General features: G+C 50.4%; 1 pseudogene across 1 annotated transcript; it reads right to left on the bottom strand.

Annotated features, from left to right (window-relative positions):
* Positions 1–633: 633 nt before the first annotated feature.
* On the bottom strand, positions 634–15,865 carry LOC148591511 (avidin-like; annotated as a pseudogene). Its single transcript, XR_015914066.1, has 5 exons — positions 15,838–15,865; positions 9,155–9,311; positions 1,099–1,226; positions 801–921; positions 634–711 (listed from the first exon to the last, which is right to left on the bottom strand). The product of XR_015914066.1 is annotated as an avidin-like (transcript).
* Between the last annotated feature and the right edge of the window lie 375 nt (positions 15,866–16,240).

Here is a 16,240-nt window from a genome sequence, read left to right as displayed (position 1 = left end):
CCAAAAGGCATTATTACTAGGAAGACACCCATGTTGCATGTCTGCAGGGGCTCTCATGTGCAGAGGCAGTGATGGTAGGTGTTGGAGCTCATGGTGTGGCACAGCCCACACAAGGCCCCATGAGAAGGAAAACATGGAGTGTGTAGGGGGAGCTCCTGAGGCCCTTGTGAGGAGATTATCAGAGAAAAGCATCAACTCATGATTTTTTCAGACAGGTGAGAGCTGATATGAGCTTCAGATGTTACAAGGCCCCGTGTCTGGAAGGGAGCTGCCTCCAACATACAAAGCTCAGAGGCAGCAAGCTGCTGAGCAAAGGTCCTTGCTCTGAGGAAAGCAGGTGCCCCAGCTGACAGCCAAGTCCCAGCTAGAGAAGAGCTGGGACACACAGGCTGTTCCTGTCCTGACTCCAATGCTCCTGGTTTGGAAGGAGCTTCCTGCTGAAGAAGCTCAAAGCAGCAGAGTTCCTGCCGAGTCCCTGGTGGTATCAGGGCACAACCCACCAGTTTCCCTGGGCCTGGAACAATACTAAGCTACAGGAGTGAGAAGTGACAAGCAGAAAAGTGAGGTGACAAGCAGAGGGTTGCACCATCCTGCACAGCAGATAGGACTGAGGCCTGTGCCACAGCACCTTTCCTAGACCGGTAGAGGCGCTGTTGGAGAGGCTTTTCCTTCTTCCTTCCGTTTACCCGAGTGAAGATGTTATGGCTGCTCCTGCAGGGAAGTGGGTGCATGACAGACCCTATTGGTGCCCACCCAGCAGATGATCAAACACCCCTAGGGACAGGGATGCCACTGCTCACCTGGTGGCCTTCCAGTTGCTGCCCAGGTTGTCGACCTTCTCACGCAGGAGCCAGGCTGTCTGCAAGACCTCCTGTTCCTTGTCATCCACAAAGCACTGGCCCACAAAGACATCCATGGAGTCTGTGGAGAGCGAATGGCCATCAGCTCCCACAGGACTCGCCCTGACAAGGGATGTCTCAGGATGCATCATACTGTCTGCAAGATGCTCAGCAGACAGCCAGATGCTGGCCAGAGCGGGGAGGGGAGGCCAAGTAACAGGACCTGCCTTGTCCACCCAGAGCTGCTGCCCCTACATACTGGAAAAACTCTTCTGATTCATGATGAAGCCAAACATGCACTGGTTGTCCTCATCCAAGTGAGGAGACCCGCGGAGGGGCAAAGGCTTGATCGGCTTTTGGGTGCTCGAGACAGTAGTGTGGTACATGCTGGAGAAGTTGTAGGGTGCATTAGCAGGGAAGGTAGGGGTTAAATAGCTAATGTAGAATAAGCTGAGTCTTAGAGCACAAGGACCCATGATAACTGGCGGAGTCCGGATGCCTTGCTCATGGCAGGGACAGAACCCTTGATAGATGACAGGGTCAGGATGCCCTGCTCATGGCAAGGTCTGGACCCTTGATAGGTGGCGGGGTTAGGGTGCCCTGCCCTCAATCAGGATGATAGAGGGGCTGCTTATCCAGATGTTTTAATTCAGCAAAATAGATAATATTAGCAAGAATGCAAAACAGGAAAACGGGAGGGGGAACACTCTTGGGTAAGAACGGTATAAAAGAGGGGCACCCGAAGTGGTCGGGGTCCGTGGTGTGACCCCTGCGTGGGAAAGCCCGGACCCCAGCTAGCTGGTAATACTTATTATCTTTCTTCTATTAATAAAAGACAATATATCTATGGTGGTTGTCTCTCTCCCTGTCAATTCGGATACCGGACCTAACATTTGGGGGCTCGTCCGGGATCCGAATGCAGGGGAGGAGAAAGAGATAGAGAAAGATAATAAGTCAAGGGAGGCCTCAGGGGGTGAGAGTGAGACGACAGAAATCCAGGTGGACACACCGAAGGATAGTCGGCTGGAGTCTGAGGGAGACGTCCCTCAGACTCCCACGAGAAGGAAGGGTGGTTGGTTAGGTTGTTTGGGAACACCGTATCTCCTTAACGAAAGGAGACCAGTGTGGGAAGGGAGAATTCTGTTAATAATCGCCCTTACTGGTTTACTGGCAGTTGTATTAACTTTGGTTTTAAGCGACGAGCTTGATACAATGGGAGAAGGGAAATCCACCCCTTTGTCATTTATGTTAAATCATTTTGGATATGTTAAACGTCGGGCACATAATTTGTCTGTAGAAGTGTATAAAAACTGATGGGAGGCATTTTGTAAAAGTGAGTGGCCAAGTTTTGATGTAGGCTGGCCGAGAGAGGGAAGTTTAGATTTAGAATTAATAAGGAGAGTAAAAGAGGTAATAATGAGACCTGGATCAGAAGGACACCCAGATCAATTTGCATATATAATCACATGGGAGGATTTGGTTCTGTATCCACCCCCATGGCTGAAACCTCTTTTGGGGGAGGATAGAAAAGACGGAAAAGTTGATATTTACATAGTGAGAAAGGAAGGGAAAAAAGCAGTACTACCAGATTCGACCTTATATCCAGAAATATTAGACGAAGAAAGCAGGCATTAACCCCCCCCCCCTTAAGTACCTCTGCCCGAGGCACAAAGGGAGGAGAGTAGTAGTGATCAAAGAAGGGGGAGAAGGGAGAGAAGGGAAGATAGGGGTCCCGCATATAGGACACGATCTCATCAAAGAGAAGATGAAGAGGGAATATCAAGTACCACCCATGCCTTCCCAGTTAGAACGATTGGAACAACTGGGCCACAGGGACAGCGTACGTATCAATACTGGCCATTCTCTTCTAGCGATTTGTATAATTGGAAAAGTCAAAACCCCTCCTTTTCCGAGAAACCGGGGGCGTTAATCGATTTATTAGAATCCATCTTGTTTACGCACAACCCTACCTGGGATGACTGTCAGCAGCTTTTAAAAGTGCTGTTTACGACCGAAGAGCGTGAAAGGATCCTGACCGAGGCGCGAAAGTTGGTGCCGGGAGAGGACGGGAGACCCACCGGTCAGCAGAACCTTATCAATGAAGGATTCCCATTGGTAAGACCACCGTGGGATTTTGAACAACCTGAAGGTAGGGAGCGTCTTCGAACATACCGGCAAACGTTGATGGCAGGGTTGCGGGCGGCGGCGCGTAAACCTACTAACTTAGCAAAAGTAAATGCTGTTAGGCAGGAAGCCGAGGAAAGCCCTGCCGCTTTCTTAGAGAGAATATTAGAGGCGTTTAGACAATTCACTCCTTTAGATCCTATGAAGGAGGAGAATCGGGCAGCTGTCATCTTGGCATTTGTAAATCAAGCTGCACCAGATATAAGAAGGAAATTACAAAAGATTGAGAGGTTGGGGGAGCAAACATTACAGGATCTTTTAAAAGTAGCAGAGAAAGTGTACAACAACAGGGAGACTCCAGAAGAAAAACAGGAAAGAATAAGAAGGGAGGATCGGAAACACCAGAGGGAAATGGCTAGGAGATTTTTTGAAGCAGGAGAAAAATCAGAGAGGCAAAGAAGGGGACCGCCACCCCCCAGAGGAGCAGGGGTACGGTTAGGAAAGGATCAATGTGCAATTTGCAAAAAGAAAGGACACTGGAAAAATGAGTGTCCGGAAAAAGGAGAAAGGAGGCCACCTAGAGTACTGGTGGCAAATGAAGATAGCGACTGAAGGGGCCGGGACTCGGAACCCTTCCCCGAGTCTTGGGTAGAATTAGAAATGGAAGGGAAACGTGTAAAATTTCTGGTAGACACAGGGGCTGAATACTCAGTAATAAATAAAGCAGCAGGGAAACTATCGACAAGGAAAGCTCGAGTACGAGGGGTAAATGGGAGTAAGGTATATCGGTGGACATCAGAAAGGAAGGTAGATGTAGCTAATAGACAAATCACGCATTCGTTCTTGTATATACCGGAGAGTCCGGTACCCTTAATGGGCCGGGATCTCCTAACTAAATTGGGGGTAAGGATATATTTCGAGGACGATGGGGTAAAAATCAATGACCAGGAAGGACAACCGATACAGGTCCTGACTGTTAGATTAGAGGACGAATATAGACTGTATGAAGAGAGGAAGGAAGAAATTGGACCAGAAACTCAAAAATGGATGAGGGAACTCCCAGAAGTATGGGCAGAGAATTCGGGGGTAGGAGAGGTTAAAGGGAAAACTCCTCTGGTCGTGGAATTAAAACCAGGAGCTCACCCGATTAGGGTTAAACAGTACCCAATGACCCCTGAAGCTCGACAAGGAATAGCAAAGCATATTAAAAGGTTACTGGAAGCTGGCATTCTGCATAAATGCAAATCTCCGTGGAATACTCCTCTACTGCCAGTAAAGAAGCCCGGAGGAGATTTCAGGCCAGTTCAAGATCTGAGAGAAGTTAATAAAAGAGTGGAGGATGTGCATCCTACAGTCCCAAATCCATATACTCTGTTAAGTACGATGCCACCAGATATGGGATGGTATACAGTTTTAGACTTAAAGGATGCTTTCTTTACCATCCCCCTGACAAAACAGAGCCAGGAAATGTTTGCTTTTGAATGGGAAGATCCCGAGAGCGGATATAAGGGTCAGTTAACTTGGACCCGATTACCACAAGGGTTCAAAAATTCACCGACTTTGTTTAATGAAATACTGCAGGAAGATTTGAGTGAATTCAGGAGACAGAATCCTAGTGTGAAATTGCTTCAGTATGTGGATGATCTGCTGCTAGCAGCAAGAACGAAAGAGGAGTGCGAGGAAGGTACGAGGAAGTTGTTGCAAGAATTGAATAAACTAGGATACCGAGTAAGTGCTAAGAAAGCTCAGCTATGTAGTCCTGAAGTAACATATCTGGGATATAAGATACGAGATGGTAGGAGATGGCTAACTGATGCCATGAAAGAGACTGTTCTTCGGATTCAGGAGCCCAGATCTCCAAGGGAGGTTCGAGAATTCTTGGGGACAGTAGGATACTGCCGTTTGTGGATACCTGGGTTTGCAGAAAAAGCGAAACCTCTGTATGAGGCGAGTCGAGAGAAACCGGACTAGCAGTGGACAGACGCTATGGGAAAATCTTTTGAGGAACTGAGATTAGCCCTGCTAGAGGCCCCTGCACTTGCACTCCCGGACCCAGCCAAGGATTTCCATTTATATGTGAGCAAAAGAGCGGGAATTGCTAAGGGAGTGCTAACTCAGAAGCAAGGACCTTGGAAAAGGATAGTGGCGTACTTATCAAAGAAATTAGACCCAGTCGCCGCAGGGTGGCCCTCGTGCCTTAAAATCATTGCAGCCGTGGCAATGATGGTTAAGGACGCAGACAAACTCACGTTTGGGCAAAAACTTTATGTAACAGCTCCTCATTACGTAGAGGCATTACTCAAACAGCCGCCTGAAAGATGGATAACAAATGCTAGGCTGACTCATTACCAAGCCTTACTTTTAAACCCAGAAAGGGTTATGTATACGTCCCCAACGACTTTAAATCCAGCCACTCTCCTACCTAACCCAGAATATGAAACACCTGTGCATAATTGTCAGGAGGTGTTAGCTGAAACTGCGACAGTGCGGGAAGATTTAAAGGATGAGCCGCTGCAAGGGGGAAAAGTGTGGTTTACAGATGGAAGTAGCTTGGTCGAGCAAGGAAAAAGAAGGGCGGGAGCTGCAGTGGTAAATCAGAAGGGAGAGATAGTTTGGAGCCAGCGTTTACCAGACGGCACTTCGGCTCAGAGAGCGGAACTGATAGCCTTGGCTAAGGGACTAGAAATGGCAGAAGGAGAGCGAGTGACGATTTATACAGATAGTCGCTACGCATATGGGACAGTGCATATACACGGAGCAATATACAGAGAAAGGGGATTTCTTACCTCCGCAGGAAAAGAAATCCGAAACAAAGAAGAGGTTTTGCACTTGCTGTCAGCTTTGCAGAAACCAAAAGCAGTGGCAATTGTGCATACCTTAGGACATCAGAAGAAAACCGATACGATAAGTAGAGGGAATGCAGCTGCAGATAGTGCAGCCCGGCGAGCTGCGTTAGAAGGACAAATACAAAGGGTACTAGCCCTGACTCACAACACTTTAAGAGAAGAAGAGGAAATTGGAGAGGATGAATACACCCCGGAGGAGAGGGAGTGGATTCAAAAGGTCGCAGAAAAGCAAAGTGCAGGAGAAGGACATTACGATACAGAAGGAAGAATGTTAATTCCTAAGCGTTTGGGACAGAAGATGGCGCAACAGTTACACAGTACCACACACTTGGGGGAAAGAAAAATGGGACTGTTAATAGAAAAGTTCGGGTTGAGATTCCAAGATCAGAGGAAAATATTAAGAGGGATAATAGAGGGGTGTCAAGCATGTCAGGAAATGAAACCATCGAGGGTCAGGAAGGTACATGAAGGTATAAGGGAAAGGGGTGGTGAACCTGGAAGGCATTGGGAAGTAGATTTTACGGAAATAAAACCAGGTAAATACGGATATAGATATCTGTTGGTATTAGTAGACACCTTTTCAGGGTGGGTGGAGGCCTTTCCCACTAAGCAAGAAACAGCCCAGGTGGTAGCGAAAATACTTTTGGAAGAAATAATCCCCAGATATGGGATACCGGTGAGCATCGGGTCTGATAATGGACCAGCTTTTGTGGCAAGGGTTACACAGGAATTAGCCCGAGCACTGGGAACCAACTGGAAATTGCATTGTGCATATAATCCTCAAAGTTCGGGTCAGGTGGAAAGGATGAACAGAACCTTAAAGGAAACCCTTGCTAAGCTAGTAAAAGAGACTGAAGAGAACTGGGTAACAATGCTACCTTTTGCCCTATACCGGGTCCGGATAACTCCATATGTACTAGACTTTACACCATTTGAAATAATGTTTGGGACCCTACCCCCAGTATATCCCTTACAGATAAGGAAGGGAATAACTAAAAACTCAGGAATGAGGAAAGAGATGCAGATCTTAAAAGAAATACAAGATGAGTTATTCCCATTACTACAAAATTGGTATAAAAGAAATCAGAAGGGGTCAGAAATGGATATCAAACCTGGAGATTGGGTGTGGGTAAAAAGGCATAACCCAAAAACATTAGAAAGCAGATGGAAGGGACCTTACGTAGTAATTTTAGTAACACCCACTGCCGTTAAGGTCGATGGAATAGGACATTGGATTCACCATTCCCACGTCCGGAAGCTAAACAAAGAAGAGCGGAAGAAAGCAGAGGAGTGGGAGGTCCGAAGGAATAGTAACAATCCTCTGAAATTGAAATTAATTAGGAAAAATGTACAGTAACACAATTTGGGTAATTATGGTCCTGCTAATTATGATTCTGAAGTGTTCTAATGGGATATACAACATAGAAGAGAGAAGTAATATGTGGGTGGCTTGGGCAAATAACACGGGGAATCAGGAATTCTGCCTGTCCCTCACCACCGCTAGTAATCCATTCAGAACCTGCTTGTTTGGGAAGCCGGGATTTGATGACGACAGTTTTAAAAAGGTATCTACGGGAAACTGTTCAGGGGTAGTAAGTGCCTCGGAATGTGCCGTAAGGCTAATTAAGGGATTAAATACCTTGTTGCCTTGGGACCCCCAAGAGCTCAATTTGATGGGGGCACAAGCGATTGGAAATAGTTCCAATAATTGGACCCAAACGTGTTTTATGTTTGGGGACAAGTTTTTTGGAGAAAAGGGAGGAGTGAGACTCCTGACACAATGGAACATTATAATTAAAGGAGGCCCTAGGCCCCAATGGTGGAATGCTTCAGGTTGGACTGATGTATCTCCCGACCCAATATTCGACTGGCGTAAGACCATAGGAGGAGATGGAACCTTCGGTCCCATATATGCAAACGGGACATTCTGTGGGACAAATGGGACAGTCGATGGGTTACAAGAACAGTTCCCTGCGGGATTACCCTTAGGAGCATATGGAGGGGATCCATCAGGACAGGTACATAATAGGACAGATTTACTATGAAATAATGATACCGCTAAGGCCTTGCCAGATGGAGTGTTTTTAATTTGTGGGGATAGAGCATGGCAGGGAATACCTAAGAATGCCTATGGGGGACCGTGTTATTTAGGGCAACTGGCAATGATAGCCCCGTCTAGAGCTAAGTTGTTAACTATGAAGCAGGAACAAAGAAGGCAAAAGTGTTCCCTTGGTTTAACACCGGAATGTAATGATAACGTACAATTAATATCTGTAACCGCGCGGGTCGCCTTAGCTATCTTTGTGCCAGGAGCTGCAGCAGAAAATGCATTAAGGGAGCTTTCGAAGTTAGCCTGTTGGAGTGAGAAGCAAGCAAATGTGACAACCGAGGTATTGGAACAACTCCTGCTCGATCAGAACAGCCTGCGACATGCACTACTACAGGACAGAGCGGCTATAGACTTCTTGCTCCTCGCGCATGGACAAGGATGTGAAGAGTTTGAAGGACTATGTTGTTTTAACCTGTCGGACCATAGCCAATCGATTCAACAACAATTGCGCTGGCTCAAGGAACACACTCAGAAGATAACGCGGGAAGAAGGACTGATGGACGAATGGCTAAAGTCATTGTTTGGAGGGTTACCTGGGTGGATATCAGGACTGATAAAAGAAGGATTACGCGTATTTGTAATTCTGTTATTACTGTTACTGTGTATCTGTATAATGTGGAAATGTGTAATGGGGGTAATGGAAAAAGCTACAAATCGAGTTAATTCTATGCACATAATGTTCATGCGACAAACTCAGAAAGATCGAGAAAGGATTCTCTGATATTAGCAAAAGAAAAAGGGGGGAATGTAGGGTGCATTAGCAGGGAAGGTAGGGGTTAAATAGCTAATGTAGAATAAGCTGAGTCTTAGAGCACAAGGACCCATGATAACTGGCGGAGTCCGGATGCCTTGCTCATGGCAGGGACAGAACCCTTGATAGATGACAGGGTCAGGATGCCCTGCTCATGGCAAGGTCTGGACCCTTGATAGGTGGCGGGGTTAGGGTGCCCTGCCCTCAATCAGGATGATAGAGGGGCTGCTTATCCAGATGTTTTAATTCAGCAAAATAGATAATATTAGCAAGAATGCAAAACAGGAAAACGGGAGGGGGAACACTCTTGGGTAAGAACGGTATAAAAGAGGGGCGCCCGAAGTGGTCGGGGTCCGTGGTGTGACCCCTGCGTGGGAAAGCCTGGACCCCAGCTAGCTGGTAATACTTATTATCTTTCTTCTATTAATAAAAGACAATATATCTATGGTGGTTGTCTCTCTCCCTGTCAATTTGGATACCGGACCTAACAAAGTCACCCTGGTTGTCCATGTTGAACACCTGCATCTTGGAGCCCAGGTCATTCTTCCACCACCCGGCCAGGTTACACTGTTGAGGGAAGGAGCCAGTGTGGTCCCCCAGGGCTGACCCGTACGCAGCACCAGGGGGACAGCCCTTGCCTGCTGCTCACCAGACCCATGGAGCTCTCCTGCCTGGCTGCAGAGTCTCCTCCTGGGCAGGAGAGGCCCTCCGAGGACCTCTCAGAGTCACTCCTGACCTGAGAGATTCCTTGCATGTGGCAGATCCTGGATAAGCACCTGAGTGTATGCCAAAATTTTGCTAACACTCAGGAAACTTTGCTAAGTTCTCTCTATGATTCACCATTCTCGTGAATAGGAACTGTTGACTGAATCTGGGACCAGGATCGGGTCCAGCTGCCCCCAGACTCCTCTCAGGAGGAGCTTGGAAAGCGAGGTGGTCCCCAGGCAGACTCTCCCTGGCACTTTCAGCTGACCCTGTCCTCCATGCAGCAAATATCTGAGTGGAACTTGCCATCGCCTACTTGCATCTGAACTTGTCTGGACACTATTTGACCTCACTAAAACTTATTGCTGCTTTTCTCTTACAAGTGAGGTGCATCACTCCTTGCTCATCCCCAATGAGCTTCCTCAACAACTTCAGCTGGGGGGCAGGCACCAAAGTTACCTTGCTGCATCTCATGGGCTGGTTCTTCGCACTGCCTGGCCACCTCTTGATGTTTGCTCTTTCTTCTTCCTCCTGCCTTTTCCCCTCTGAGGGTCTCAGCTGGCTGAGAAAGTAGCTTTAAAAACAAACAAAAAAAACAAGTCAGGGTTTTGGCAGCAGCAGCAGCTCTTGGGAGCCTAGGGAGGCTGACAGCATGTGGAAGAATTGTTTGAAAGCAGGAACCGAGAGGAAAACTAGGGCCTAACAGAAGTTTTGGCATTACAAAAGCTTGCTTGGGGTGATAACACAGTTGCCACTTCCAGGATGGTTGGTAAGCATGGACTCAGCTCCTCCACGGTTCCCTAGGCAACACAATCTGCCCTCCTTGCAGCTGCAAAGGGGAGTAATGGAGGATGGAGCGGAGTGAAGACACTGCGGCCAAACTCTGTTGCACTCCCTGTGCTGGGCTGCTGATAAGCCACACAGTAGCTGTCTAATGGGAGATATATGATAACATGTCTGGTGCTGAGCCAGCAAAGGTGGCAAATCACTCTTTTCTGATGAACTTTGCTCATTATAATGTGAAAACCACACCTCCATCCCAAAAGTTACCCACCTCCGAGGTACGACCACCCCTCACTGAGCATGCGCTCTAGATTTTCGGTTGACTGTACCTTTAAATGAAAGCAAGAAACTTTTTCACCAATCAATAACAATATTAAGTATGACTCTAGCTACTCAAGCTCTACCTGAATGTAAAGAAAAGTATAAAAGGTGAACTAAGGATGAAAAGTCTGGGGGGAAGAAACCATTGTAACTCCTGGGTCAGTTGACAGGCTGAGCCCCCTTCCCTCCCCTCAGGTCCGGACGCTGCCTGAGGAGACTAAGGAGTGAGGAGGGAAGAAACCATCATAACTCTTGGATCAGTTGACAGGCTGATCCCCCTTTCCTCCCCTCGGACTGGCGCGCCACCTGAGGAGACTTGAGACTGAGCGCCCTCTCCCATCTTCTGCGGTGAGAGATGATTGCATATTTGTACATCAGAGCTAGCTAAAAACCCCATGCTCTAGTAGAGAATTTCCTGTACTGACATCCAAAACTTGCTTTGTAAATGTTGCATTTGAATAAATCATACTGTTTGTGAACTCGACTACTTGTTTGGAGGGAGGCGATTGGACCTACAGTTGACGGACTGTTCGTGAATCTGATACTGCCAGAGTCAAGCTTATAGGTGATTACACTATTTGGGAACTCGATTCGCTCCTAGGAAGGCTATCAGACCTACTGTCCACAGACTGTTTGTGAATCCGATATTGATTTGATATCTCCTTCCCCCCCCCCCACCACCACTACGGCTTTCAAACTGCAACATTTCACACAGCAGTGAGGATGCGAGCAGGAGGCATGAGCTCACTATGCCTTTTACTCAGGCACTTCTATTGAAGGTAACTGATTTATGAAGCCATCACAATCTCAGAAACATCAGCAGAGACAAAAAAATAATAGTTTAAAGCAAATAGTACTAAAGGGATAAGGGAAGAAAATAATAATAATAAAAAAGCTAAAGGCAGGAGCCCCAGACAGGCAGAATCTGTTTTGAGGGGGGTGTCCAGGGGGAGCACAAGCCTCGCTGTGGGGAACTCATGCCATGCCTGGCACATGTGCCAGGGCTCCAGGGAGAGCCCTCTGCCCTGGACAGGGCTCAGGGGAATCCCTCAGATTCTGTGGGGCAGGGACCTCCATGCATATAGATCCTGGAGCAGGGTCTCCTCCCAGAACTACCCCTGGGGATGGCTCATATCCCCATCACTCTCCTCCCCCACCCAACAGGGCTCCCACTAGTGTTCCACTCAGAGCTGGGCTGCCCTGGAGAAGGCTCCTGTCCCACCCCGCCGGAGCAGGGCTCCCACACGTGTCCCCTCCTGGAGCAAGGCTGCCCCTGCGGATGGCTCGTGTCCCACCCCGGACCCCTGCAGATGACTCATGTCCCGCCCCTCCAGAGCCAGGCTCCCACGCGTGCCCCTGCTCCCACCTGGCTTCCTACAGCAGCTCCGTCCAAGGCAGCTCTGACAAGTGCAGTGAAAACACAGTAGCAGCTCGTCATTACAAACAGCAGCTGCAGGTGGCAGAGCTGCCAGCCCTTTATAGCCCGGCCCCTGCCACCTCCCGGGAACGCCTCTGGACGGGCCGGGGTGACCGCGCTGCAGACTCAAACCTGTGGCTTCCCGTAAAGCAGATGGTTTCTGTTTCTGTGAGAAAGGAACAGGATGTACTGATCACTGCCTTTGGGATGGGGCTTTGGCTTCGTGCAGGGTTTGGACGACAGGTTTCCAAGAATTGCTGCAGCAGCCAGTCCTACTCAAGAGCAGCAGCTGCAATTGTGGAGCAGAGACCCAGAGCAGCTCCCTGCTCTGTCAGAGCCTGGTGGGTCCTGCTGCCTCCAGGCTGCCTCTTCTGGGAACGGCCAAGCTTCCCAGAAACTGACCAGCACCTGGGCAATCCTGGTGCTGCTCCTCTGTCAAGGGACAACTTCACTTTTTCCATCTGAAGTGACTGGTTGTGTTTGGGGCAGTGCTCTGAAGGATGCGAATGAGGCTGCTCCCCAGGCCCCGCTGCGCTCATCCCCTTCCATGTCCCACAGTCCTTACTGGGCTTGAGCCCCCACCCAAAACCCATGTGTCCCTGCTCAGTGCCCTGGGCACACAGCCCCAAGGCAGCTCAGGCCCCAGCGCTGTAGCTCCACATCCCATTATTATCAGGACTCACCCTGTCCCCATCTTTCTAGATTTCTAACTTTCCAGATCAGTTATCCTCAAGGTACTTGACCCCCTGAGCTGGAAGACACCTATGAAGAGCAGAAGAAACCCCTTATAATTCAGGAGGAAACAATCAGTGACCTGCTACTCCACTTGGACACCCACAAGTCTATGGTGCCAGATGGGATTCACATGAGGGTTCTGGTGGAAGTGCTCGCCAAGCTGCTCTCCATTATCTAGCAACAGTCCTGGTCAACAGGGGAGGTCCCAGATGACTGGAGCCTGGTCAGTGTGACACCCATCTACAAGAAGGGTCGGATGGAGGATCTGGGGAACTACAGGCCCATCAGCCTCACCTTGGTATCAGGAAAAGTTATGGAGCAGATCATCTTGAGGGCGATTACACAGCATGTGTGCGACAACCAGGGGATCAGGCCCAGCCAACATGGGTTCATGAAAGGCAGGTCCTGCCTGACCAACGTGATCACCTTCTATGACCAGGTGACTCACCTAGTGGATGAGGAAAAGGCTGTGGACATGGTCTACTTAGACTTCAGTAAGGCTTTTGACGCAGTCTCCCACTGCCTTCTCCTGGAGAAGCTGGCAGCTCATGGCTTAGACAGGTGTACTCTTCACTGGGTGAAAAACTGGCTGGATGGCCGGGCCCAGAGAGTGGTGGTGAATGAAGTTAAATCCAGCTGATGACCAGTCACGAGCAGCGTTCCCCAGGGGTCAGTGTTGGGGCCTGTCCTCCTTAATATCTCTGTCAACAATCTGGATGAGGGGATGGAGTGCACCCTCACAAATTTGCAGATGACACTAAGCTGGGAGGAAGAGTTGATCTGCTTGAGGGTAGGAAGGTTCTGCAGAGGGATCTGGACAGGCTGGATCGATGGGCTAAGGCCACCCGTATGAGATTCAACAAGCCCAAGTGCTGGATCCTGCACAGGCTTGAGGCAGAGTGGCTGGGGAGCTGTGTGGCAGAAAAGGACCTGGGGGTGTCGACAGCCCGCTGAACATGAGCCAGCAGGGTGCCCAGGTGGCCAAGAAGGCCAATGGCCTCCTGGCTGGTATCAGGAACAGTGGAGCCAGCAGGACCAGGGAACAGATTGTTCCTCTATACTCGGCACTGGTGAGGCTGTACTTCAAATACTGTGTTCAGTTTTGGTTCCCTCGCTACAAGAAAGACCTGGAGGTGCTGGAGCATGTCCAAAGAAGGGCAGTGAAGCTGGTGAAGGAGCTGGAGCACAGAGCTTAGGAGGAGTGGCTGAGGACGCTGGGGTTATTTAGTCTGCAGAAGAGGAGGCTCAGGAGAGCCTCCTCAGGAGAACTCAGGGAAGTGATGGAGTCACCATCCCTGGCAGCATTCAAGAAATGTGTAGATGAGGCACTTAGGGACATGGTTTAACAGATATGGTGTTGAGGGACTTAGGGTGGAACTCAATGATCTTGAAGGTCTTTTCCAACCATAATAATTCTATGATTCTATGATTCATCTCTAGTGATCAAGGTAATGCTCCATTAGTGGGAAATAAATGCACATATATAGGTAATATGCTACATGGATCCCTCTAGTAACTGGCTTACAACACCCAGTCTATCCTGTAGCCACCCTGGAGTCTTGGCTCCTTGGATGACCTTCATGCATGGACACACGTATGCAGGTGGATCTCTGGTGACTGCTCCAGCCCTGAGACCCTACTGGGAGCTGACCCCAAACCCCACAGAGTCTCTCATGGCTTCTTTGACCTCTGAGCCTCCCTGGCTCCTCCAGTGTCTGGCCTGAGATGGCCCCCCCAGACAGACCCCGGGCTCCCAAGTTTCCTATCCCCTGGCCGGCCTATGTGGCCATGCTGACTGCAGCCTGTTCACCCATGGATGCCCCTTTTATCCCTTGCTCCCTCTATTTTCCCCCACTTCTTCCTCCCCAAAGGCCCTTGATGCCTGCCTTTCCTCACACATTAGTCCTGCCCCAAAACATCCCATACTGTCACCCCATGCATTTATCCACACCCTTCCCTGGCATCTCCTGTCATGCTTCCTGAGCCCCAGAGCAGCCTCCCCAACCCACAGCTTTGGGACTGCCTGCCAGGCCCTGCAGCCTGGGGGCTTCAGCCCTGTGACTCCGGCCCCCCAGCTGGCTGCACCGCTGCCCTCCCAGGGGCTGCAGCATCCCAAGGCAAATGCTCTGCTCCACCCTGGAGCAGCTGGTCAGATGCAGAGACCAACAGCAGATCATCCTGCTGCAGCCAGAAACACCCGGCTCCAGTGGAGGTGCCGGGGCTGAGCTGTGGGGCAGGACCCACGGGTGGCCCTCGAGAAGGACCAGCTGCCATGGGGCCAGATGTGCGAGCTGGCAGGAGCCCCACGAGTGGGACGACCCAGCACCATTCGCTGAATGCAGGAGAGGGCATCAGCTGCCCGTGCAACGGCCTGGCAGCAGGGAACGCATCCAGCATGTGGGCCTGGCTAGCAGCTTGGCTCTCCAAGGAGCTGTGAGAGGGAAAGGCAAGGCAAAGAGAAAGCTGCTCCCACCTGCCCACCCTCGCAGCCCAGACCCCCAAACCAGACCACCCCCAAAACCCATGCAGACACCCTCCAGCCATCTGTGCTGTTTCAGGGCTCTCCCCAGCACGCGATCTCGCCTTGCCATGGCTTCCCTGCTCTCCTTGTGAGTCTCCTGCCATTTGATCAGCACCTCCTTGGGATATATCACCCACACTGAGCTTTCCACCCCCATCACTGCCAGAGCAGCCGTGGCAATGGGCAGCTCGCGCTCACCCATCCCACGTGCCACAGCTGTTTGCTGCTGCCCAACGGTGCATCAAGGCACCAGTGGGCCTCAGGCAGACACTTTTCCACTCTGTGTTGGGCCGTTCCAGTTGAAAATGCAGCCCCTGGACCCACTACGTGTGGTTTTGGAGATGCCTGTTGGATTTCTGCTCTCTGTGGATTTTGTGTTTCCGCAATCGGAACATTTGGGGATTACTTGGAGTAACTCGTCTGTGCAGGGCATTGCTCAAAAGGAGCTGTGCGAAATGCTGTGGAGCTCAAAGAGAAGCGTGTGTGCGCCACGTGGGCCAACGGTCAAATGGCCGCCTTCCCTGCCCTGCTCCACCAGGACGTGCGCATGGCGGCCTCGGCAGCTCCCCAGCCTCCCCCGGCACCCAAGTGTTCCCTGAGCCCCTGGGCCATCACTGGCCTCCACCTCGCAGCCACAGTGCACAGAGTGGCTCTTGGTGGCTTGTTGCCCTGGGCTCATCCTCACCTCCACCATAAGGAGGTTGGTGGTACATGGTGCAGGTTGGGGCCCCTGGGATGCTGGGGGCATGGCTGCAGGCTCCTGCTGCTTCCCTGTGTTGGACACATCCCAGCTACAAGAGCTGACACAGGGTGCTGGGATGGACATGGGCACTGCTCTCCTCTACCCCATACCCTCTCTGCCCAGTGCCGGTAATGGAGACGAGCTGCAGACAGGCTGCTTCTGAGGGGAGACAGGTTTATTTGGCCCCAGGTGCCGGCAGGCTGCAGGGCCGCGGGCGGCAGGCAGGAGAGCAGAGCAGCGGCTCTGTGGGGCTGGCAGAGAAGTAGAGGCGGAGCAAGAGCGGAGGATGCATCAGGCTGCGGACCATCTCTCCATCACTTGACCCGAGTGAAGACGTTGGTGCCAA

This window comes from Tinamus guttatus, unplaced genomic scaffold (assembly GCF_059628265.1).
Source record: "Tinamus guttatus ecotype Peru unplaced genomic scaffold, ASM5962826v1 Tinamus_guttatus_pri_ptg000770l, whole genome shotgun sequence".
NCBI classification, from domain to species: domain Eukaryota; kingdom Metazoa; phylum Chordata; class Aves; order Tinamiformes; family Tinamidae; genus Tinamus; species Tinamus guttatus.
This window is presented reverse-complemented; position numbering and strand designations above follow the sequence as displayed.